The sequence below is a fragment of the Heterocephalus glaber genome, unplaced genomic scaffold (assembly GCF_053883595.1).
Source record: "Heterocephalus glaber isolate CG9 unplaced genomic scaffold, H.glaber_assembly_v1.0 deba00000896, whole genome shotgun sequence".
NCBI classification, from domain to species: domain Eukaryota; kingdom Metazoa; phylum Chordata; class Mammalia; order Rodentia; family Bathyergidae; genus Heterocephalus; species Heterocephalus glaber.
In genome coordinates, this window is record NW_028258170.1 from 3,615,853 (window position 1) to 3,636,691 (window position 20,839).

The following is a 20,839-nucleotide window of genomic DNA, read 5'->3' on the forward strand; positions in this document are numbered from 1 at the left end:
CACTAAGAAAGACTCTCCTCCACACTAAATTGGGATTCATTTTAGTTACATTTTATTCCTTCTCTTAGGATATAAGATTCACTGGTAAATAGACTGGATTTGCCATGAAACACACACTGCCAAAAGGCAATTAGTAAACACTTAATAAACCTCAGTATAATTGAAGTTGAATGAGAATGTGAGCAAATCCTACTGTGGCACATCTGAGAAAATCAGAAAAATTTACCACAGGGAATAGCACGTATCAATTCACGATAATAACGGAGCATGGCACATATGGAGATCTTCAACATTTCCTTACAATTACAAAATATTTTAAACACTAATTTTAATAACTTAACTGTATGCCACAATTAGTTGATACAATGCAATATAATTTTTCAAAATAAGTAACACTATATGTGTGTTACATCTAGATATAATGCAATTATTTAAAACCACTTTTTATTTCTCAGCTTCTGCAGAGCTTCTTTCACATCCTTGTTCCGTGGCAGTAGATCAGCCAATTCAGCACGGGAATCACAAGAGTGTAAAACAGTGAGGTCATTTTTTCCTGTTCAAGGGACAAGGAAGAACTGGGATGGAAGTACATTAAGAGCATGGTTCCCTGGAAAATGGCAACAGCAGTGAGGTGGAAGAAGCGGGTGGAGAAAGCTTTGAACCTTCCCTCAGCAGAGTGGATCTTTATGACTGATAAGATGATATAGCAATAAGAGACAAAGACTCCTGAGATGGTACCCAGTTCAATGAATCAAAAAACAGTGAATAAAGCCAGCTCATTGACCTCTATGTCAGAACAGGAAAGGAGAAAAAGTGGAGGTAAATCACAGAAGAAATGATTGATTTCAATAGACCCACAGAAACACAGGCAGAATGCCAGTGTGGTGTGTATCAGAGCATCTTCCAGTCCCACCAAGTAAACCCCACCACCAGCAGGGAGCACAGCCTGCTGGACTTTTGGGCTGTGTACAGCAGGGGGCTGCTGATAGCCTTTATCAGTTGAAGGCCATCACTGCCAGCAGCAGACACTTGGAGTCTGCAAAGATACAGAATCTGAGAAACTGCAGAGTGCAGCCCAAGAAAGGGATTGACCTGCTCTGGGCCACCAAGTCCACCAGCATTTTGGGCCCAATTGTGGAGTAGGAGAGGTCACAGAGAACGAGGTAACTGAGGAAGAAGTACATGGGCGTGTGCAGATGGGGATCCATCATTATTACAGACATCAAGACAAGGTTTACCAGGAGACTGAAGAGATCAACCAGGAGAAATACAGTGAAAAGGCTCACTTTGATATCTCTGTTATCAGTAAATCCCAGGAAAATGAATTGATCCAAGGTAGAACAATTTTCCTCATCCATTCTTCTTTCTCTTGTCTAAATTTAAAAATATGAGAGGTCCATTTTAATTCTTCTGTATATTGCATAATATCTGTAAAGCAGAACACCTTTAGTTTCTGTAGGGATTTTTTTTATCTTCACAAATATTGGATGTTTTTGAGAACACTAAAATCATCAATCCAAAATAGCAGTTGAGAAATTTTGATCAAAGCCTAAATATATATCATAACCTATTTGCCTGTTTGTGTCTTCTCTAATTCCTCTGGAACTTTTACTGTCCTAATTTCAGCTAAAATATACTTAATGATTGAAATCTCAGTAAATCTTACACATAATATGAATGAAACACAATTTTAGGGAAATTACATCATGAGAATTACAATTTAGTGCTTGCTATGCTTCTTAAAAGTAATCATCAACATAGAATTTTTATCATCTTCAAAATTCATTCAGATTTTAAAAGACTATCTATTAATTCTAGAAATAATGGTACTACTGATAAAGAAAGATAAATATTGTTCTACTCTTCTAGCTCTTTAGTATTTGATAAAACATGAAATAAATATTACTGAATATTTTCCTAAAAAATATGATTTTGCCACTGTGCTCACTGCTTACTATAGTGGAATTTTGAAGTTAAAGATTAGTCTTCTGGTCACTCCAACATAAAACATAAAATGCAAGTGAGAGAACACATTGTAATCCATACATTTGCTTTATATCATAATTTTTGAATGTATTTATTGCATATAGCAAATTGGGTTTATAAAAAATTGAAAACAAGATGAAGTACAATTGTAAGTTTAGACATCGGTAGTTCTTTTTCCTTGAGTGTATGAACATTCATGAGTAGGTGATGTGTTTCCATGTGTGCATGATTCTTAACTGAAATATGAGAAGTGGAATGTGTGGGGTGAATACTTGTGAGATTTCTGTTCAATTTTTTTGATAGGGTACCTGTTATATGGTATACATAGACTTAAATTTTCACATATCATTATTTCTAATGTGATACTTATTTGTAATGTGATACATCAATTATATATTAATTAGGATAGAAAATTCTGAAATTTATGTACATACACAATGTTAAAATGAATATAATCTTTCTATGAAACCAGATTAAAGAAAAATAAGGGAAATGAGAAGTTGTGCCTACTAATAAATATAGTAAGAGCCTTCTTTCTGAGAAGAAATTACCAGTTTTGAAAATTAGATTTCAGAAAATGTTCTACTAAGCAAGCTAGTATAAAATCATTAAGTTTTCTCCCATCAGTTGGGTTTGTTCATTTCATTATTTTGCATTATTTTTTAAATTTGGAAACTCAAGAACTTACCTGAGATGAGCATTACTTTGGTAACTGAACATTAGGCAGATAGCATTTTATTCTAACAGGAACCTTTTGGGACTTAACTCTTTGAAGCTAGTTTTACTAGGCTTCCATGTTGGGCAAATATCTAATTAATTGTATTTCTGGATCTGTATTTTCCCCTGTGACTACAAGAACCACTAGAGCACTGGCGAAGCTTGCATCTTGAATATAGTTCCCAACTCATGTACGTCAGAATGAAGCTGCAAATTGATTTTATACCATACAGTATGTACAATGCATACAAGTTTTCTAGCATAAAATGTTATCTGTCTATAAAATATTATCTTGTCTACCTGGAACAGAATGTAATTAAACACCCACACACACAAAGAATCCTTACCAAACCATTCCCCATTTCATTTGTTTTTCAAGTGTGCAAACATTCTTTTTCTCCAAATTACTAAACTATTACTACCTTTTGTTGATATTCGTATTGAGATATAATACATGAACTACAAAACTCACACTGAACATTTCTTTGGTGTGTAGTGTGGTCACAAGGCTGGAGAATGACCATGATTGTTTACTTGTAGAGCATTTTTCATCAAATACAAAGGCATCAGAGTAGGAGTCCACCCTCTCCTTTTCCCACAATACTTGGCTAACTCTATGCTGCTATCTGACTCTATGTCTTCATCTATTCTAGAGTTAAATATTATCAGAGACCCCCTGTGTTTGCTTTTTTGTATTAGTGTTTCACTTATCATGCTTTAAATATATACTCATCTTTTACCATTTACTTCTCTTGGATGAATAAATGGTATGTTGTTCCATGGATACAATATATCATGTTTATTTGTTCATTGGTAAAAGGGCTTGTAGATTGTTTCTACTTTTTGGCTCCTAGGAGTAATGCTGCTATGGATACTCATTTCTTCATGCCCTTCAAACACCACAGTGTTTACAAAATCTTTTCACATTCTCATTCCCAATCACTTGTCACCCTTCTGCAGTTCACTAATTTTATGACTGTGACACATTCACTACATGCAGAAGAAATGAATGAGAGATGATTTTTAATTATGCTTAATTTATTTCCATAAGAAGTTCTCTAGAACTTCTAAGACTTTAGGAATAATATTGGTGTTTACTGTTTTTGAATTTTTATTTTGGAAAGGTTATTCCTTCCTGAATATTCATTGTTACTATTTTAGATCTTCAATACTGGAAAGTACTGAACAAATTTTAGAAATTCATTGCACTTTGGAATTTATTCTGTTACCATAATTCATAGGTATCAGGATGATTCATTTAAGAATTATGTGTGAATAATGAATTGTCTGAAACATGCGGAGTTCCACATTTGTTTTTTAAAATTATTTTATTTGTCTTTATTTATAATTGTTCTCCAAGAAACTGAAAATTCAGGACAATCTGACTTCCATATTCTCCAAACACCTTCCCAACAGTGAGAAGTTCTGCCTGCTGCGTACCCCCTCGGCCCCCACTGCAACCCCCAGTTTGAGTGAGTGACCTCAGGGGGACCAGAGCCAGCCCCACTCCCACAGTGGCCTGACTGAAGAGTCTGCCACTTCTGTCTCTCTCTGTGTGCTGCTTCTCATTCCCTTATTTAGTGTCCATGCTGGGTCTCTGCAGAGTGAAAAATAAAAATATAAAAAAGAAGAAAGAAAGAAAGAAAGAAAGAAAGAAAGAAAGAAAGAAAGAAAGAAAGAAAGAAAGAAAGAAAGAAAGAGAGAGAGAAAGATAGGAAAGCAATCACATACACAATTATTTATTTATAAGGTTATAACCTAAAATGAAAGAAACTGTAAGGAGAAATTCAGAACTCCACGATGAGCTGATAATAACCTGGGTCCATTAAAGATGACTGTGCTTTTCGACTCATCTTCCTTAGAGAAGCACTTCTTGTTTGTCCTCTCTGAAATTCTGCTGGTATTTAAGTGCTTCAGTCAACATAAAACTGTTTGAAATAGCTCCCCCATGCTCCTTACACCCTTTCACAGATTTGTCTCTGGAAGCCACTAAATTCTGCTTGATAATCAAACTAAATTCTGGGTGAACAATGTGACACTTTGGGACTAAGAGTGACTGTCTTTATGGTTTACCTAGATGTCCTTAATCCATTCATAAGTTTTAGAGCAATTTGTGTCAAATAAATATATTATGATGTGGACATATCCACCTTATTTAAAGGCAATTTTATTTTATTTTTACTAATTTTTTTGAGATAACATAACTTTGATTTATTGGCTTTACATAGCAATAACTTAAAAGATAGAAACAGGAAACAGGTCTTTATTTCAGCAGTTCAAATACAATAAATGAAATCTGGCCAGGGCTCCAACAATCAAGAGGGAAAACAAGCAGCAAACTTGGGGGTCATGCGTCAAGTCAATCTCCCACCTTTTCCCATGAACACCTTGGCTTTTCCACATAGAGAGGCAGATTGGAACTCACTGTGAGCTGTGTCTGTTAGTTTACAGCTTCATCTAAAATTAGTATCTGAATGGAGCAGATAAGAACAGCTCATGCACCACTAGTTTTCTACTCAGTTGAGAATCTGCCAGTTGACATATAGTTAGGCAAATGTTGGCAATGCAGCGAGCAATGTCAGGCTAAGATATGTCTCCTTAAGATATTTGTCTCATTACGGTAATAACAGGTGACTGTTTACAAAGTATAAACTACATGTAATATCTGAAAAGGATGGATATAGTAAAAAAAATTCTAATTGAAGAGACATGGATAAACTATAAATATATCAGAACTCAACATTACCTACTCACAAACAAAATCAGAATAAGCAATACTTTTAGGAACTCCTATTTCAGGAGAAATCACAGCCCATCTCCTCTGGGCACACTCAGTGTAGATTTTCCCAGAACTGACTTCAAAATAAAGAGTATTTCAATTCATTAAAAAGCTTCCAAATTACATGTTCAGTCAACACAAATAAACTTCTTTTAGTCACTTAGTAAATTTCACCTTAGCTACCATTCATAGGAAATGAAACACTTTTGCACTTCTATCAGGCTTTCCCCTCAACAGTAAAGTTTCTGATTTGTGTGTAAAGTGCCAGTCTGATTTACCACAAGTTCGGTAAACTTTACCCTGCATGCAAGCAGCAAGGCCACCAGCCTCATCTGCCCTCGAACATGTTTAATTGTGCTGTGAGCTGCAGTGGTCCCTGGGTATAGGGCTACAGAGGCATCACAGCCACCAGCTGCTAGCAAAGCAGGACCCCATCTTCCAAAGAACCCAGGGGGCTGGGCTTCAGTGTCCTTCTCTAGGTGACACTGAGAGCCCTATTAAACAGGACTGACTGAGGTAGCTACACAGTGTTACAGGTGCCATCAATGAAAACTGTGGGCAATGCGTGGTGTAACTGGTTAATTTACTTCAGCTGATTATTTTAATGACAAAGGGAAAAATATTCAGCAAAATAAGAGCACATTTCCAGTTCATTTAAAACCCAGCATCCAAAGTAAAAAAATTCTCCATGGGACTGGACATAACTCCCATCCTCTGATACTCGGCTACTCTCTTCTCAAAGAAGTTCGTCTTGCCTTCCAGAGAAGTATTCTCCATGAAGTTGAAAGTATTTTCCACTCAGAAAACCTTGCTGAAGCCCAGTTGCAGCATAAGCCTCTCAGCCTCGAATTAGATGTACTGCTTCACTACAGTGCACACTCAAGGCCTCAGCAGAAACTCCTGCTGGATCCTGATGGTGCTGACAATGATCTCCTTCACTCTCTGCTCCCAGGGTTTGAGCACCGGGTGCTTGAATATCAGGCAGGTGAAATCACAGTGCAAGCCTCATCTCTGTTAATAAGTTCACTGGAAAAGGTGAGGCCAGGCATGAGGCCAGGTTTCTTGGGCAAGAAAATTGAGGACCATTCCAGTGCAAGACCCAGTTCACCTTCTTCTCCACGTAGGGCATGGTCTGGATGGCCTTGAAGAGAAACTCCCTTTCTTTGGAGTCTTTAATGTAAGGAGACTGTACATTTCAGAATGGAGGTTGTCCATGGCAATTTGGAAGCCAAAGAAACAGTGGGCTTCTGTAATTTGAACTTCTGGCTAAATCGCTCCACCAGGTTCTCACTGACTATGTCATTGCTGGCAGCAGAGCAAGCCAGGACATGTGAAATAAAATCTCTCATCAGGCCTTAGTGCTTCCCAGGCCAAATGTCTTTGGCAAGATCCACCTCCTCAGCCCTCCAAAAGGAGGCCTCAGCTTTCTTATCCATCTGCCAAATACCCTGGTGCTGGGTAGGGCAGTTCAGGAAGTGCTGGGGGTTCTCTCTGCTGGTCCCTGATGGTGGTGAGCAGGGCGAAGACAGAGAGCAGGATTGTTAGCAGCGGTGGGAAAGGAGGGAGATGACTGGACCCAGGTTTTATTCTTAATAAGTTTATTAGTATGTGCTTGCCATACATAACATACATGAAGGGAACTAGTACATATGTGTCACATCTTGATTCCTTTTCCTTCCCCTTCCCCTCCTCTCCTTCCCATGCTCAGGTCCACTACCCATTTCCACAAAGTCTGCTTCCCATGTCATAGCATTATCTCTCACTTTGGTCTTAAAGTTACTGAACTTTTGAATGTCTAAAAGAATGTAACGGAAACTGTGCTACTTACCTTTCTGCATCCCTTTCACCTTATTCTTCAACTGTTCACCGAATCTGCCATCCAGCAACAACTTCTACCTTTTCCCAAGGTCAAACTGGAAAACAAAGGAAAAACTTTGAGTTGATTCAGGAGGTTGAGGATCCATAGCAGGACAACTAAAGACATCCTCAGAAAGGGACTTCCAGGACTGCTTCAGGAAACTGGAGAGATGATGAGCATGTTTAAATCTGAGGGAGAATCCTGAGGGGGATTAAAGGCAATTTACATTTTACCACAATACAGGTTTAAAAATTACACACCTTCTTTGTAGATAAAACCTTGAAATTTCAATGAATTCATATGTTTACAAAATATTGCAATCTGCATTCTTCCTGGAAAGCCACACATTCCTGCTCATAGCTGAGCATGTGGGTGGTTTCAGACTCATCAATTAGATTACATGTGTATGCGTGTAGGGAAATAGAAAAACAGATCAGAATGCAAACAACATTATGTCAATCTTTATTTTCCCTTTCAATTATGAAATATGAAGATATGCTTTATCAAAATCTAGATGAACAAATACTTTATCACATTGAATGCGTGCACTGACGGTCTTATATTGTTATAAGTAATAGCCAAAGGTGACAGACACAGAGAGAGAGAGAGAGACAGAGAGAGAGAGAAAGTTTGAATTAAAACAAATAAAATAGGAAACAGCTCAGCAAGACACTAGGTGTGTGAGGAGACACTGTAAAATTACAGCTGTCTTGTCATTTCAATTCTAGTGGTGTCAGAGAAGAATACTATATTGGCATTGTGCATATTCATAGTTTAAGTCCTTAGTGATCTCTTTTACCTAAAATTGGTATACTTTATGGAAAAACTAAATATATTTACAAATAGCTCACTACATTATTTTGCAAATTGTGAAGCCCTATCTTATATTCTATTTATTTTTTTTACAACTCTACTTTTAAAATTGCTTTTAGACTTTGAATAATATCCAAAAGAATTCCTTTTATATTTCATACAAAGTTTAAATTATGTGGTACTGCTGGTGAGGATACAGACATGTAGGCCTTCCTCTGCTGTCTCTGAAATAACAAGATGGTTTTTTTCCAGCTTCCTGCCCTGCACATGAAGCAGAACCAGCTCTGCAGTCTCCTGAGCCTAACCAGGCTCCACTTTTGCTAAGGGGAGTTCCTTCTGAGTCATGGACAGCTGTTGTAACAACCTTAATTTCTCTTCATGTGTTGATCTTACTCCTCGCTGATGTGTCTTTCCAGAGTGTCTTGTGGTGTTCCTGTCTCAGTCTCTCAGATCATCCATGCTCATCATTATTAATTTCTGCTCACATCCTTTTAAAAGTTTGTCATAAATGCATAGTTGCTGCCCCAGCAGCTGTGCTCCATCCATCTGGCTGAAAGATTTGTCCACCTGGGCATCAGATCTGTTTCCTGATATCATTCTCTCTCACCACTGCCTAGGAGGGCTCCAACTCACTCTGCATATTTTGCATAAATATTCTCTTGCCTTTTATATCCTGTTCACTTCATCTAGTTAGTTTTTTGAAACAATATTTGATGATTAGGAAAGCTCATAATCATCATCATCTGTTAGATGAAATTTTCCACCCTGTCCCAGGGACCTTCTAGCAGTGGTGGGCGAAGTCCTCCCTCCTGGTCTCCCCGCCAGCACCACCCATTCTGTGTCCAATGTGACAGCTCCTGAAGCTCTGAGGCATCTGACCAGTGGCTCTGTCCCATGCAGTGCTGCTGCCCATGCTGAACTCACACATGTGTGACATGAGGTATGACAACGTGAGTGAGGCAGTGTAGGAGTTGATATACTCAAAAGTGCCTGAGCAATGAAGGCAAGGTTAATAAATATATTTTTGAAATTCCACATATCTTTCTAATCAAAATACCCATGCTTCATGCAATCTTCTCCTTGAAAATCTCATAAAATGTTATAGCCCTTCCCTAAACCCCTTACCTAAATTATGTCCTTTCATAGTAATAGTGTGATTTTTAATGGATGGAATAATTTATTAATTTTAAATTTATAGATTTATATTACCTTTGATTTGATAGAAATTTTAGTGATTGGGTTAGATGTCCCGAATTCAAAATAAATAAATAAGTCTACCGAGGCTTTTTCCTGACTCTCCTCTGTCATCATTTATGGAGCCTCTTTCCTATTTTATTTATAACCTGAAGATCAAAAGAATCCATCCTTTATCCATATACAAGGCAATACCTCACAAGTATGTAACAAATTAATTTCTTCTGAAAGGTCATTATTTGTTTTGAAAAGTTAGTATTGATAATGTTTAATTTATAATTAGTGTGTTCCTGGAAGAAGTGTATATATTACCACCCAGAAGGGACATGCATACACACACATACACACAAACAGACACACACACAGAAACAGACACACACACACTCACAAACACACAATTTTCCAGGGGAGAGTTAAAACATAAAACTTACATATTTTACCATAAAATGAAAAAAATCACATGAATGGTCTAGAAAATTTGTTACCCAGTATATTAATTAGTTATTATCCAGAACCATGGGGTTGGGCCAGGGATTTAGCTCAGTGGTTTTGCCACCTGCTGTGCAAGTGCAAGGACCTGAGTTCGATCCCTGGTACAAAAAAAGCAAAACAGAACTATGGGGTTTATGTGTTTCTTAGATTGTTTTATTACAGTAAATTTATAATCAGGATTAGTGAGTTGACTATATAATTTCAACCATGATCTCTGCAGCTAGCATGGAAATACCTGTGATGGAGTTGACCAAATCCCCGTGGATACAGGCAAGTTCAGCACCATTGTGTGAGGTGACTCCTCACCTTCTGTCCTTCATGGATTTGTTCCTCAGGCTGTAGATCAGGGGTTCACCATGGGGATCCCCCTGTGTAGACACAGAGCCCACTTTGACTATGAGCCATGAGGTCTTGGAGCAGGGCACACAGTAGAGGAAGAAGATGGTGCCCTGGAACATGCTGGTGACCCTCAATTGGGAGACCCAGGTGGAGAAAGCTTTTTTTATGACAGTGATGACAATGAAAGTATAAGTAGTGAGGATGACGATCAGGCTGCTCACCTCACTGAATACAGCAGTGGCCAAACAAAGCATGTGGCTGACAGAGGGGTCTGAGCAGGAGACAGAGACAATGACCAAGTGCTCACAGACAAAATGATTGATAACGTTGGACCCACAGAAGGACAGCGCCAAGAGAAAGCCAGTGAGTGCCAAGGAAGAGACTATTTCCCACATGTAGGGCAAAGTGACCAGCAAGGCACACAGGTTTGGGGAATGTAAACTGTGGAGTGAAGAGAGTTACAACTGCCACTAGTCGGTCATAGGCCATCACTGCCAACATGAATGTTTCTGCCATGCACATGTGCAAGCTGAGAAGAACTGCAGGATGCAAAACATGGTTCTGTCTTCCACATCCAAGTTCTCCAGCAGTTTGGGTGTGACAGTAGTGGGGTAACAGAAATCAATGAAGGACAGGTGACTGAGAAAAAGATACATGGGGCTGTGGAGTCTGGGATTGAACCTGATGGTCAGGATCATGCCCAGGTTCCACAGCACGGATAATAATGGAAATGATTCAGTGCACTTATATACTAATTACTTTATATAAAACATTGTGCTCAAGCATTAGAATATGTCCATTTAAATATCCAAATAATAGCAGGATTTATAAATCAAGGACCTTCATATACTTAGGTAAAGAAAATGTGGTACGTGTAAGACAAGGAATCTGGGTGAGGCTGGCAGCTTCTTAGTGAAGAGGTAAGTGTTACAGATTTTGAATGGAGGAAGTTCAATGGAGCAGTTTTCCTCAGGAGAGAAAGAAAGCCTCTGCAGTGTTATGGAAGATAAATTTTTCATAGTTCCTTTATTCTCTGTAATAAATAGTAGTAACAGAATAATTACTAGGAAGGTGGCACTAAAAACCATGAAATAAGGCTGGGGAGAAGAAAAGTGTAAAGTGGGAAGGTACTGCTACAGTTAGGACATTCAGACAAGAGATCACAGGAAAGAAAGTTTTCATGAGTCCACACAGCAAGTTATGAGATCGGAAAGTGAAAACATAACAAGTGGCTTGGGAGAATTAATATCTTCACATTCATCAGGAGATTGTTGTCATTCTTTAAATGACAAGTGTGGAAAGCAAGGAAGACTCCTTTTGGACACACTTATTTAATAAACTAATTCTTAATCTTTCAGTCATTCAAAAACCATCCGGATTCTGTTGCCACACGGATTCTCTTATACAAACAATTGGTCTAGATTAGTCTAACAAGAAATATTTTTATGCTGAAGGTTGTAAATCAGTCTCAGAAGCAAATATGAAGGACTAGTAAGTTGAGATAAAATGTGCGTCCCTGATACTCATATGGTATCTTGTGTTGCTATAGAAAGTATTGAACTATCTCTATACACTTCATAGCATCATGTTTCATACCTTAAATATACATGTTAATATATTTTTAAACAGGAAATTTAAAAAGTAACACTTACATTGCATTAATAATGTGTCCAGATATGTTTTCAGGAACACTTGTTTTACTAATACTCCATAGATATAAAAACAATTATAAAGAATTAATTTTACACCTGATTTATATCTTCACTTTTAGAAAGATGACAAACTCTCAGTTTTTCAAAACTTTCAGCATTTATCATATAGTTTTCTCTCTGTTTAGGGAGGCAAAACCAAAATGTTTTACAATTAAGCATTGATGCTTTGAAAATCTCATCAACAATCATTTTATAAACTCTCTTGGCAAATGAATGAAACCACCATCCACTGTAAATCGAAGTTATGCTACATTAAAACAGGCAACATATTCTCAACAGATGTTTGGACACAAAGAATGATACCACCCAACCATGGGCTGAAATCAGGAGCAAAATTTAACCTCTCCTCCTTCACATTGAGGATGTCAAGTATTTTGTACTAGCGACAGAAGAGCTGACTAACACAACGCCTTTGTTTCTCAAATGGCAAGCCAGTGGATTCAGCACTGGAATGATAATGGCATAGAAAGGTGAGAAAAATTTAGCAGTGCTGGGGAAATATTGGAAACTGGTCACAGGAATGATGAACAGAGCAGTCACAGTATGTCAGGGAGAAGAGTAAGAGCTTGGGTTACCTCCAAAACTAAGCATTAACCCATGTACAAATGCCTTCATACCACAGCTACGTTCAGGAAAGGGCCACAGATGGTGACACAAAGACCTCAAGCCATGACAATGAAGACAAAGCATTCCGTACCTGCAAATGGGGAGAAAAGCTGCTTAGAATCTGGAGGGTACACCCACAATAGGAACATTATTTGTCCTCTGATAAGAAATTGATAGGCATTTTGGGGAAAATGAGGAATAACTATCGTCTGCTATGTCTAGGGTGCTAATGTTCATAGCAGCAGAAGGGTCAGCAAGTATCAGGTGAGTTTATCTTCACAGAAAGGAATGTGGGGTATTTAAGATGCTCAAACAAGCTTACTAAGCTAATAAGCCAATTTTTCCTATATCTTTGGATTCTGTCTCAATTCCTGATCTGAAATAAGTACTCTAAATTACCTGACTGTATGATGTTGGTAAAAATCTTCATTATGAGTTAATTTCTAATCAAAACAAATTAGTATGTTGTCACTTCATGGTTTATGTATTATGATCACATAAAAATAATTAGCTGCCAAATATTTGTATTTTAGAAAAACTTATGGTGTTCATTCTGTGTATTATTTCAATCACTGCTTTTAGAAAATCAAACTATTTTTGGAAATTGAAGGAATTTTACATTTACCTCAAAAAATAATTTGATCTTGACTTTGGAGGATGGACATGGAAATATATAAAAGTAATAAACAAGTAAAGCATCCAGTTATGATATTTGTATTACCTCAGGGACCACAAAGGAATTTTTAAAAGTTTCTGGCTCAATCCCTCATTTTTGTAATAAATATCATGACATCCCCAATTCAAAGGGCTTTGTTTATCTCAATTCATCAGTAAAATCCTTCTATGATACCAGCACAAGAAAGCCTCTGGGTGACCAGAAGGCTGAGCACTTACTTCAAGGCATTCCCTGACCTTATCACATAGAAGAATGTCAGCAGGATGTAGTACCACTGTGAGGCATGGTGATTTTTTTTCTCCTTATTGGGGGATCTAACTCAGGTCTTTGCACTTGCCAGGCAGGCTTGGTGCCACTGAGCTAGGTCCCCACCCAAGAATTTCTCACTCTTATGTGTGTTTTTGAAATGAACAATTTATTTAGAAACATAAAGCATTGCTATAGCTTTAGCAACACTTTGGTTTCCATCTTATATTGGCCTGAGTGGGATGTGTGAATTTGTGAAATTTAATATTAATTATCTTGACCTATGTATGCTATAGCCATGACAACAGACAGCTCACAGTGTTTCTGTGATTATTAAATTTAGAAAATTTTCTACATATGTGTACTGATGTATCTATTAATCTGTCAGCAAATCTATCCATCCATTCATCCATCTATCCATCCGCCTCTTTGTTTTCTCTTTGGAGAAACTGAGAGAAAGCTCCAACAATTAGCTTCACAAATCAGTTTTAATTCTCCCAAGACTTTCTCTCATTCTAAGGTTATAATGGTTATTATATATAATAAATAATGTTTGTTATATAAAATATTCTAAAACTTTATGTATAACACAGATACTTTTCACAAAGATGATAAACCTCCCAAGGCCATTGTTATTTAAACTGCAGAGAACTGATGCATAGAGTGTGAATCCAACAGGTGGAGGAACCCCATTGTAAACCGAGATCCTCACTCTAAAATATTATTATACATTAGCTTTGCATAAGACAGATTAATATTAGCTCCACATTTTGCTTTGGGCTCATTTTTTATTTAGGTTCAGAGTAACATGACAAGGCCATTAAGCAAGTATTCTACATCATGAATGACATTTGAGACGCATTGCTGAAGGACACATATGCTTTCCCCTCTATGTGTGGTTTTTGCTCCCAGATTCACAAAGCTGAGTCACAGGATCATAAAGCCCTTCCAACAATGACAGAAGTTACTGACAAAGGAAGGAGCTGTTTTCAAGTGGCTCACGTGAATAATTTTATTTATAGAACATAAACATTTGACACGCATGTCATGCCACTGTTAATAATTCAAAGATTTTAAACATGCCATTTCCAAAGGAGACCTACAGAATAATGAACAAAGTTAATACCATTGCAATTATTTTTCCAAAAATACACCAGCAGTGAATAATAGAAATACTATTAGTGCTAATATGAATAGATGATGCTTTCAAATTTCTAATATATATGTGTGTGTAGATAGATATATAGATTATATAATGAAAATTTTATGTACTAATTTTTATTTCATAGTGTTATAATAATAAATTATCCACCTGATTCTCAAGGCTAATAAGTCTGACATCTTGTGGGTGCGTTGGTAGTCTGAGGTCCAGAGGGGCAAATTGTTCCATTCCAATATAGTCACAAAGGTGTCAAACCGCTGTTTGCATACATCTGTTTACAGCTCCCCTGGCCTGAGGCCCAGAAGAATGCCCTGCCCCGTTCACACCCAGATGGAATCCAAGCCAGGGTTGTGTTTTGCATGTGGCCAGGTGGAGAGTTCTCTCCTGTTCAGGTGAGGAACAGACTTCTCTGTGCCTGCCACAGCTAACTGGATAGTGCTCTGCTACAGGAGCTAGGTAATACATTGTACTCAGTGTCGTCATGGAAACCTTCATTTGATTGGAAAACACCTTCATAAGAACCCAAACAGTGATGACTATGCAAACATCTGGATGCCTCTGGTCAGGTCCACAAATTAAGTTAACCTGGGAAGCCATTAGTGTGCTGTGTGTCATGTTCACACTTCTTTTTCTCCTCTTATGAACAGGGCCTTAATATGGAGCCTAGGCTATGCTCACACTTGAGAACCTCAGGCTCCACAGTCACAGGACTGTGGAACTTGGCATTGCTCTGCTCTACATTTCCTCCTTCTGTTTTCTTGTTTGTTTACCTCCCTAGGGACAGCACTTAAGTCTTTTTCTTTCTCTTTTTAGGGCTCATATGAGTAGGCTGGGCCAACCTGCATAATCACCCTGTGGCAAAGATTAAAAATCACATGAGATCAGCAGCGCCTCTGGGCCACACAGTGCAGGGTGTTCAGAGGTGACAGGGAGTGGCAGCTGCCAGGTCTGAGGACTCAGGCTGCAAATCCCAGCACCTGAGTGGGGAGGAAACTCACACACATTGCATCCTTCTGTCCACTGTAATGTGGTACATGTGGATACTAATAAAGAAAATATGAAAAGCACTCTCCTTGCTTCTCTGAAGAAAACAACTGAAATCTCATAACAAAGTAACTAGAGAATAACAATAGTTAATATTCTGAGTATTACGACCTTAAAAGAATGGCCAAAATGTAACTCAGAGTACAAATCATAGACATAGATGTAGACACAGACATGGACAAAAACAGACAGAATTGAAGAGACAAACAAATAAAAGGACAAAACTTCCTTTTCAATGAACAAAATACCCAGTATTATAAGTAAAACAATTTAACATATATCTTTAAATACTTTACAAACAACAAAATAGATAATTTGGGGAATTATTTAAAATTCTCTCTACTTCCTATGTATCTATTTTCAATTATGATATATATAAATAATTCATATAAGAGAAACCATGTGATATTTAAGCTTGTGTACTCAACTGTTTTCACTTACATTTTCAAGTTGCATCCATTTGCCTACAAATGCCTCAATTTTATCTTTCTTTATGCAGAATAGTACTCCACTGCTCATGAACACCACATTTTCTTTATCCATTGTTCTGTTGATGGACATGTAGGCTATTTCCAAGATCCAGCTATTATAAATTATGTTGCCATAAACATGGGTATGAATTTTGATCCTTAATTACACTTTTAGTTTTTCACAACACAGAAACTATTCAGTATTTACAATGTGAAACAAGAAGAAAAGGTCTAAAAGAGTAAGGGAAATGGGAGGGATAGAGGGAAGGAAAGAAGGGGAAAGAAAAAATATGAGAAAAGGAAAAAATGGAAACAAAGTCTTTGTAAATAGGGAAGGGTGGAGGGGGTGAAGGGAGGGCAGGTAAATGGGGAAAAAATAAGAACCAAGATACATCATGTAAAGGTTCAAGTTCTAAATGATGGTTGTAATTTTATTGTATACCTAAAATGCACTAATAAACTTAATGGAGAAAAACAAAAATGAAAAAAATGGGTATGCAAGTATCCCTGTAATATGATACAAAGCCATGTAGAAGGGGAATAGCTTGGTCAAATGGCATTTGTACTTTTAGTTTTTGAAGAACCTCTATGGTGATTTCAATAGTGATTGTAGCCGTTTACATTCCCATTAGATTATATCCCTAGCTGACATAAATTATTATTCCCTGAGGAGGCATATGACATCACATCACTGGGCATTGCTTGATAAATCTCTCATCACTCAAACTCTACTGTGCTCATATTTAATGATAATTTTTACATATTTTATCTCTTTATTTCAAACATATCTTAAAGCATGGATATCTTGTAAGAGGGCTAAATTTATTGCATTATTGAAATGTAAAAAATGAGAACATACAAGAGTTGTTTTACTTTCCAACTTAATTGGTATTAAAGATTATCACTTTCTTCAGAATATCACTTTATGGTTATATCAATGAATTGAAGTATAATGCTTTTCCAAATTTATCTATTATAGTTATGGATCTTTACCCAAAAATGATCCTATACATCAGTAAGAAAAAGTACATTAGCACTATCTTACAATTATAAATGTTCAGGGGAAAAAAAGTTAAATGATATTTAACCACTCAACACTTTCTTGAAAAAGATTAAAATTCAGTTATTTGAATTCATTGAACATCCCTGTACACACAATACTGTGAATTCTATAAATCTTATACATTTATAAAGTTCACTTCATAAGTTTCAAAAAATAACCACAAATATAAGCATTTCTACCACAGTGGTTGTCTTTATCATTACAGTGATCATTAGTATAGTCTTTCTCAGCTAGTAGATGCCAAATTCTTTCCTTGCACTTGCACAGCAGGCAGAAAAACCACTGAGCTAAATCCCTGGCCCCAATGCCAAATTCTTCATGCACAAAAAACACTATGTGATAAGATTTTCATGAAGAAAATATATGAATAAAATGTAATCTCACATTAGATAGTAGAAAATGCAAATGGGAAAAGAAAGGAGAAAATCAACTAAATTCAGAAGGAAAGTTAAATTGCCCTTATCACCTGCCTTGTATATGTGTTTACAGTCAGAGTTAAGGCCACAGATTGGAATAACAGTCATATGAAATCCAACAACAAAAATGTAAGTGGCTCATGCTTTTGAAACCCTTGTATTCGAAGGTGGAACATTTAGGATTCTATTTAGTCATGCTCATTTTCCAAAATTATATATACTTTAGCTAGTGATAAAATAAATAATTGTAGGTAAACTAATGCAATGAATCTATGAGAACTTCATGTAATCCTGGAAATTATTTCCAAAAATTTCATATTTCCAATTACGTACAGGTATAAAAATGTCTAAATATTTGTGTTATGGTTAAGAGACATTAGATAATTGAAAAGAGATTAATTGGAGCCATAATAGAAAGGAGGAGATTATATGTACAAACTAAAACCATGCTAATCAAGCAGGAGTGTTGTCTTATATCATGTGTCCTCCCAGGAAATTATTAGGCAGAGGGCTAAGCAATGTGACCTTTTCTTCTGGTGTCAATAGGAAAGAATTGTATAGTATTACAAAGTTAGTTAAATAAATGAATTCTACTGCTGATTCTGCAAAATATCTAGATTTATTAAGGGTTCATTCGGGTGTGTACTCATCAAAAGCATTGACTATTTAACTACTATTGGTAACTACTATTATATGCTGCATAGATTAAAATAAAATGTCAGAAAATACAACTACTGTATGGGCATTTAGTAAAATAATATCCATTAAATTAAACCCACAAGAAAGTATTTTGAAGGTACATATTTACAGGTAAAGGTGATGCACATTAAAATTTAATTTACTATGTTTAGGCATGGCTTACTGAAGATAGGTGAATGGGTCTACTCTACATCCAGGCACATACATTGCAACCCAATATATAAATGTAATGGAAACACATTAACTTCTCACAGGGAGACTTCCGAGTGTTGAACAGTGTCTCTGACAACTATATGACCAAAACTTCAAGAAGAACTATGGCTCTGTGTTTGAAGAAATAATTTTTTCAGTGCCACAATGATGTCCTTGTTCCTGAGGCTGTATGTCATGGAGTTGAACAAGGGAGTCAGAATAGTGTAGAAGAGAGACAGCAGTTTGTCAGTTCCTGCAGAATGGTTGGACTTCAGTCTGAAGTAAGTAATGCTAGCAGATCCAAAAAACTGTACCACAACCAGCAGGTGGGAGGAGCATGTGGAGAAGGCCTTGGTCCACCCTTGGGCTGTTGGCAACCCTAGAATGGTGGAAATGATTTTGTTATAAGAGGCAAGGATCAGCATGAAAGAGACAGCAACAAACAGCATAACTACCACATAGACAGACATCTTGTGAGTGGAGTGTCCCTGCAGGCCAGCTTGAGAATGGGTGGTATGTCACAGAAGAAGTGGGGGATTTGGTTGCACTTACAGAAATGCAGAGAGAATATGTGGCATGTTTGCCCTATCTGAACTGGGATTCCATCCAACCAGGAGCTGGCTGCCAGCTGAGCACAGTTCTTTGGGTTCATAAGCAGAGGGTAGAATAGAGGATGACAGATGGCCACGTAGAGGCCATAGGACATCACAGCCAGCGGGAAGCACTCAGTGGTTCCAAGCATAAGGAAGAAACACAGTTGCATGGCACAGTCCAGAACAGAAATGTTCCTCTTCTGTATCCAAAGGTTGAAGAGCATCCTAGCAAGAGTGACTGAAACATAGCAGATTTCCAAAGAAGACAAATTTGCCAGGAAAAAGTACATGGGTCTCTGCAGTGCAGGGTCCAGGTTTATTATAACGATTATGAGGCCATTTCCAATTAGGATAATCAAGTAAATGATGGCAAACACCCCAGACAGAAACCCCCAGATGTTTGGAAGGTCAGAAAACCCCAGCAAGACAAAGTACCTCACCATGGAAACATTGCCTCTTGCATTTATCTCTTCATGTGTCATCTGTGGAAATAATCAGAAGTTCAAGTAATTTAATCACCTTTAACTTTACTTAGTCATTTTTAATACAAAGATGGCACACAAAATTCTTTTCCCCTTTCCCTATAGTTCTTTATTTTTTGTTATTAATAAATACATATCCAAGATCTTTATTATTTTTACCTTCAAAGAGAAATTGTTGATGAGTACATTATTTTACGTTACTCTTATTTGAATTCCCCAAAGCTCAAGCTCTGAATGGCAACAAACTCTGAAGTATAGCAATGATTAAATTCATTGATTTACCATGATGTTCTCACTTTTCAAAGTCCCTTTCTATCATTTTCATTCAAAATTAATTCTATTGTTCAAGTAAATATTTTCATGGAATACAGAATAGCTCTTAGAGCTTAGCACTGCTATATTTTATTTTACTTCTTCCTGTAGTCTTTTCATACTTTTATTCAGCTTTTGCTTTCTGTATATGTTTCTTTATTATTAAGGAATCACAATATACTAATGATAAAATATGGAATATTATTAAACTCTCTAATTCAACTGGCATTTTAATGTAAGATCTATGAAATTAGCAGTTGTAAGCTTTATCATGATTTTTCATGGAGAGGAATGGACTTGCTTCCTTTTGGGTAAAGCTCAGGATTTAAAAGGTACAGCTAACATCTATGCCTATGGAAGTAACTAATTAGAATGTGCAGATTTGAATTGTGCATTCATAGTATGGAAGAAGCAAGACCAACATTCATCTCCATGATTGCCCTGCATCAAACAGGTCTTCAATGATTGTTGTTTTTTCTTCACATTATTTGCTCCATTCAATCCTTAATGTATGTATATGTGTGTTTTTACATGTTTGACTGTATGAGACTGTGATTATTTATCTTGATATGTTCTTTCCTTATTATTATAGTTATACATTTCTGTTGGTATTTCATACATTTTGTATGCAATTCAATATTTCACAAAATTGGATTCCCTAACTTAACATAAATTATAAATGAGTGAAATTGGTTGCTTTACTAGACTTTCCCAAGGTGGACACCAGGCCCTTACCAATATGCAGATCTCACCACCAGACAGGGATTGAGTAGAACTTCTGGTGTGTCTCTGTTTGTGCTCTGAATGTGCGGTTGGAATTGGGGTATTTACCAACTACTGTGATTTAATCACTATTGCAGAAGTAGCAGTTCATCTCATTGTTACTGTTATGTACTGGATCACATCCATGTTATTTCAAAAGCAAAGGAGACTAAATCAACACTCAGAAGAGACTCACAATAACCCTAAGATGAGACTTGTGCTGAGT

The 20,839-nt window shown here is 36.9% G+C and overlaps 4 pseudogenes across 1 annotated transcript in view; all 4 read right to left on the reverse strand.

Annotated features, from left to right (window-relative positions):
• Positions 1 to 431: 431 nt before the first annotated feature.
• Positions 432 to 1,386, reverse strand: LOC101702188 (olfactory receptor 5W2-like; annotated as a pseudogene).
• Positions 1,387 to 4,958: 3,572 nt separating this feature from the next.
• LOC110346547 (ribonucleoside-diphosphate reductase subunit M2 pseudogene) lies at positions 4,959 to 8,750 on the reverse strand (annotated as a pseudogene).
• Positions 8,751 to 10,141: 1,391 nt separating this feature from the next.
• LOC101702536 (olfactory receptor 5D3-like) lies at positions 10,142 to 10,876 on the reverse strand (annotated as a pseudogene).
• A 7,076-nt stretch (positions 10,877 to 17,952) lies between these two features.
• LOC106008074 (olfactory receptor 10AG1-like) overlaps positions 17,953 to 20,839 on the reverse strand; it is a 144,617-nt pseudogene continuing 141,730 nt past the window's right edge. Inside the window, exon 2 of the transcript XR_015450012.1 lies at positions 17,953 to 19,539. The product of XR_015450012.1 is annotated as an olfactory receptor 10AG1-like (transcript). The remainder of the gene's footprint in view (positions 19,540 to 20,839) is intronic.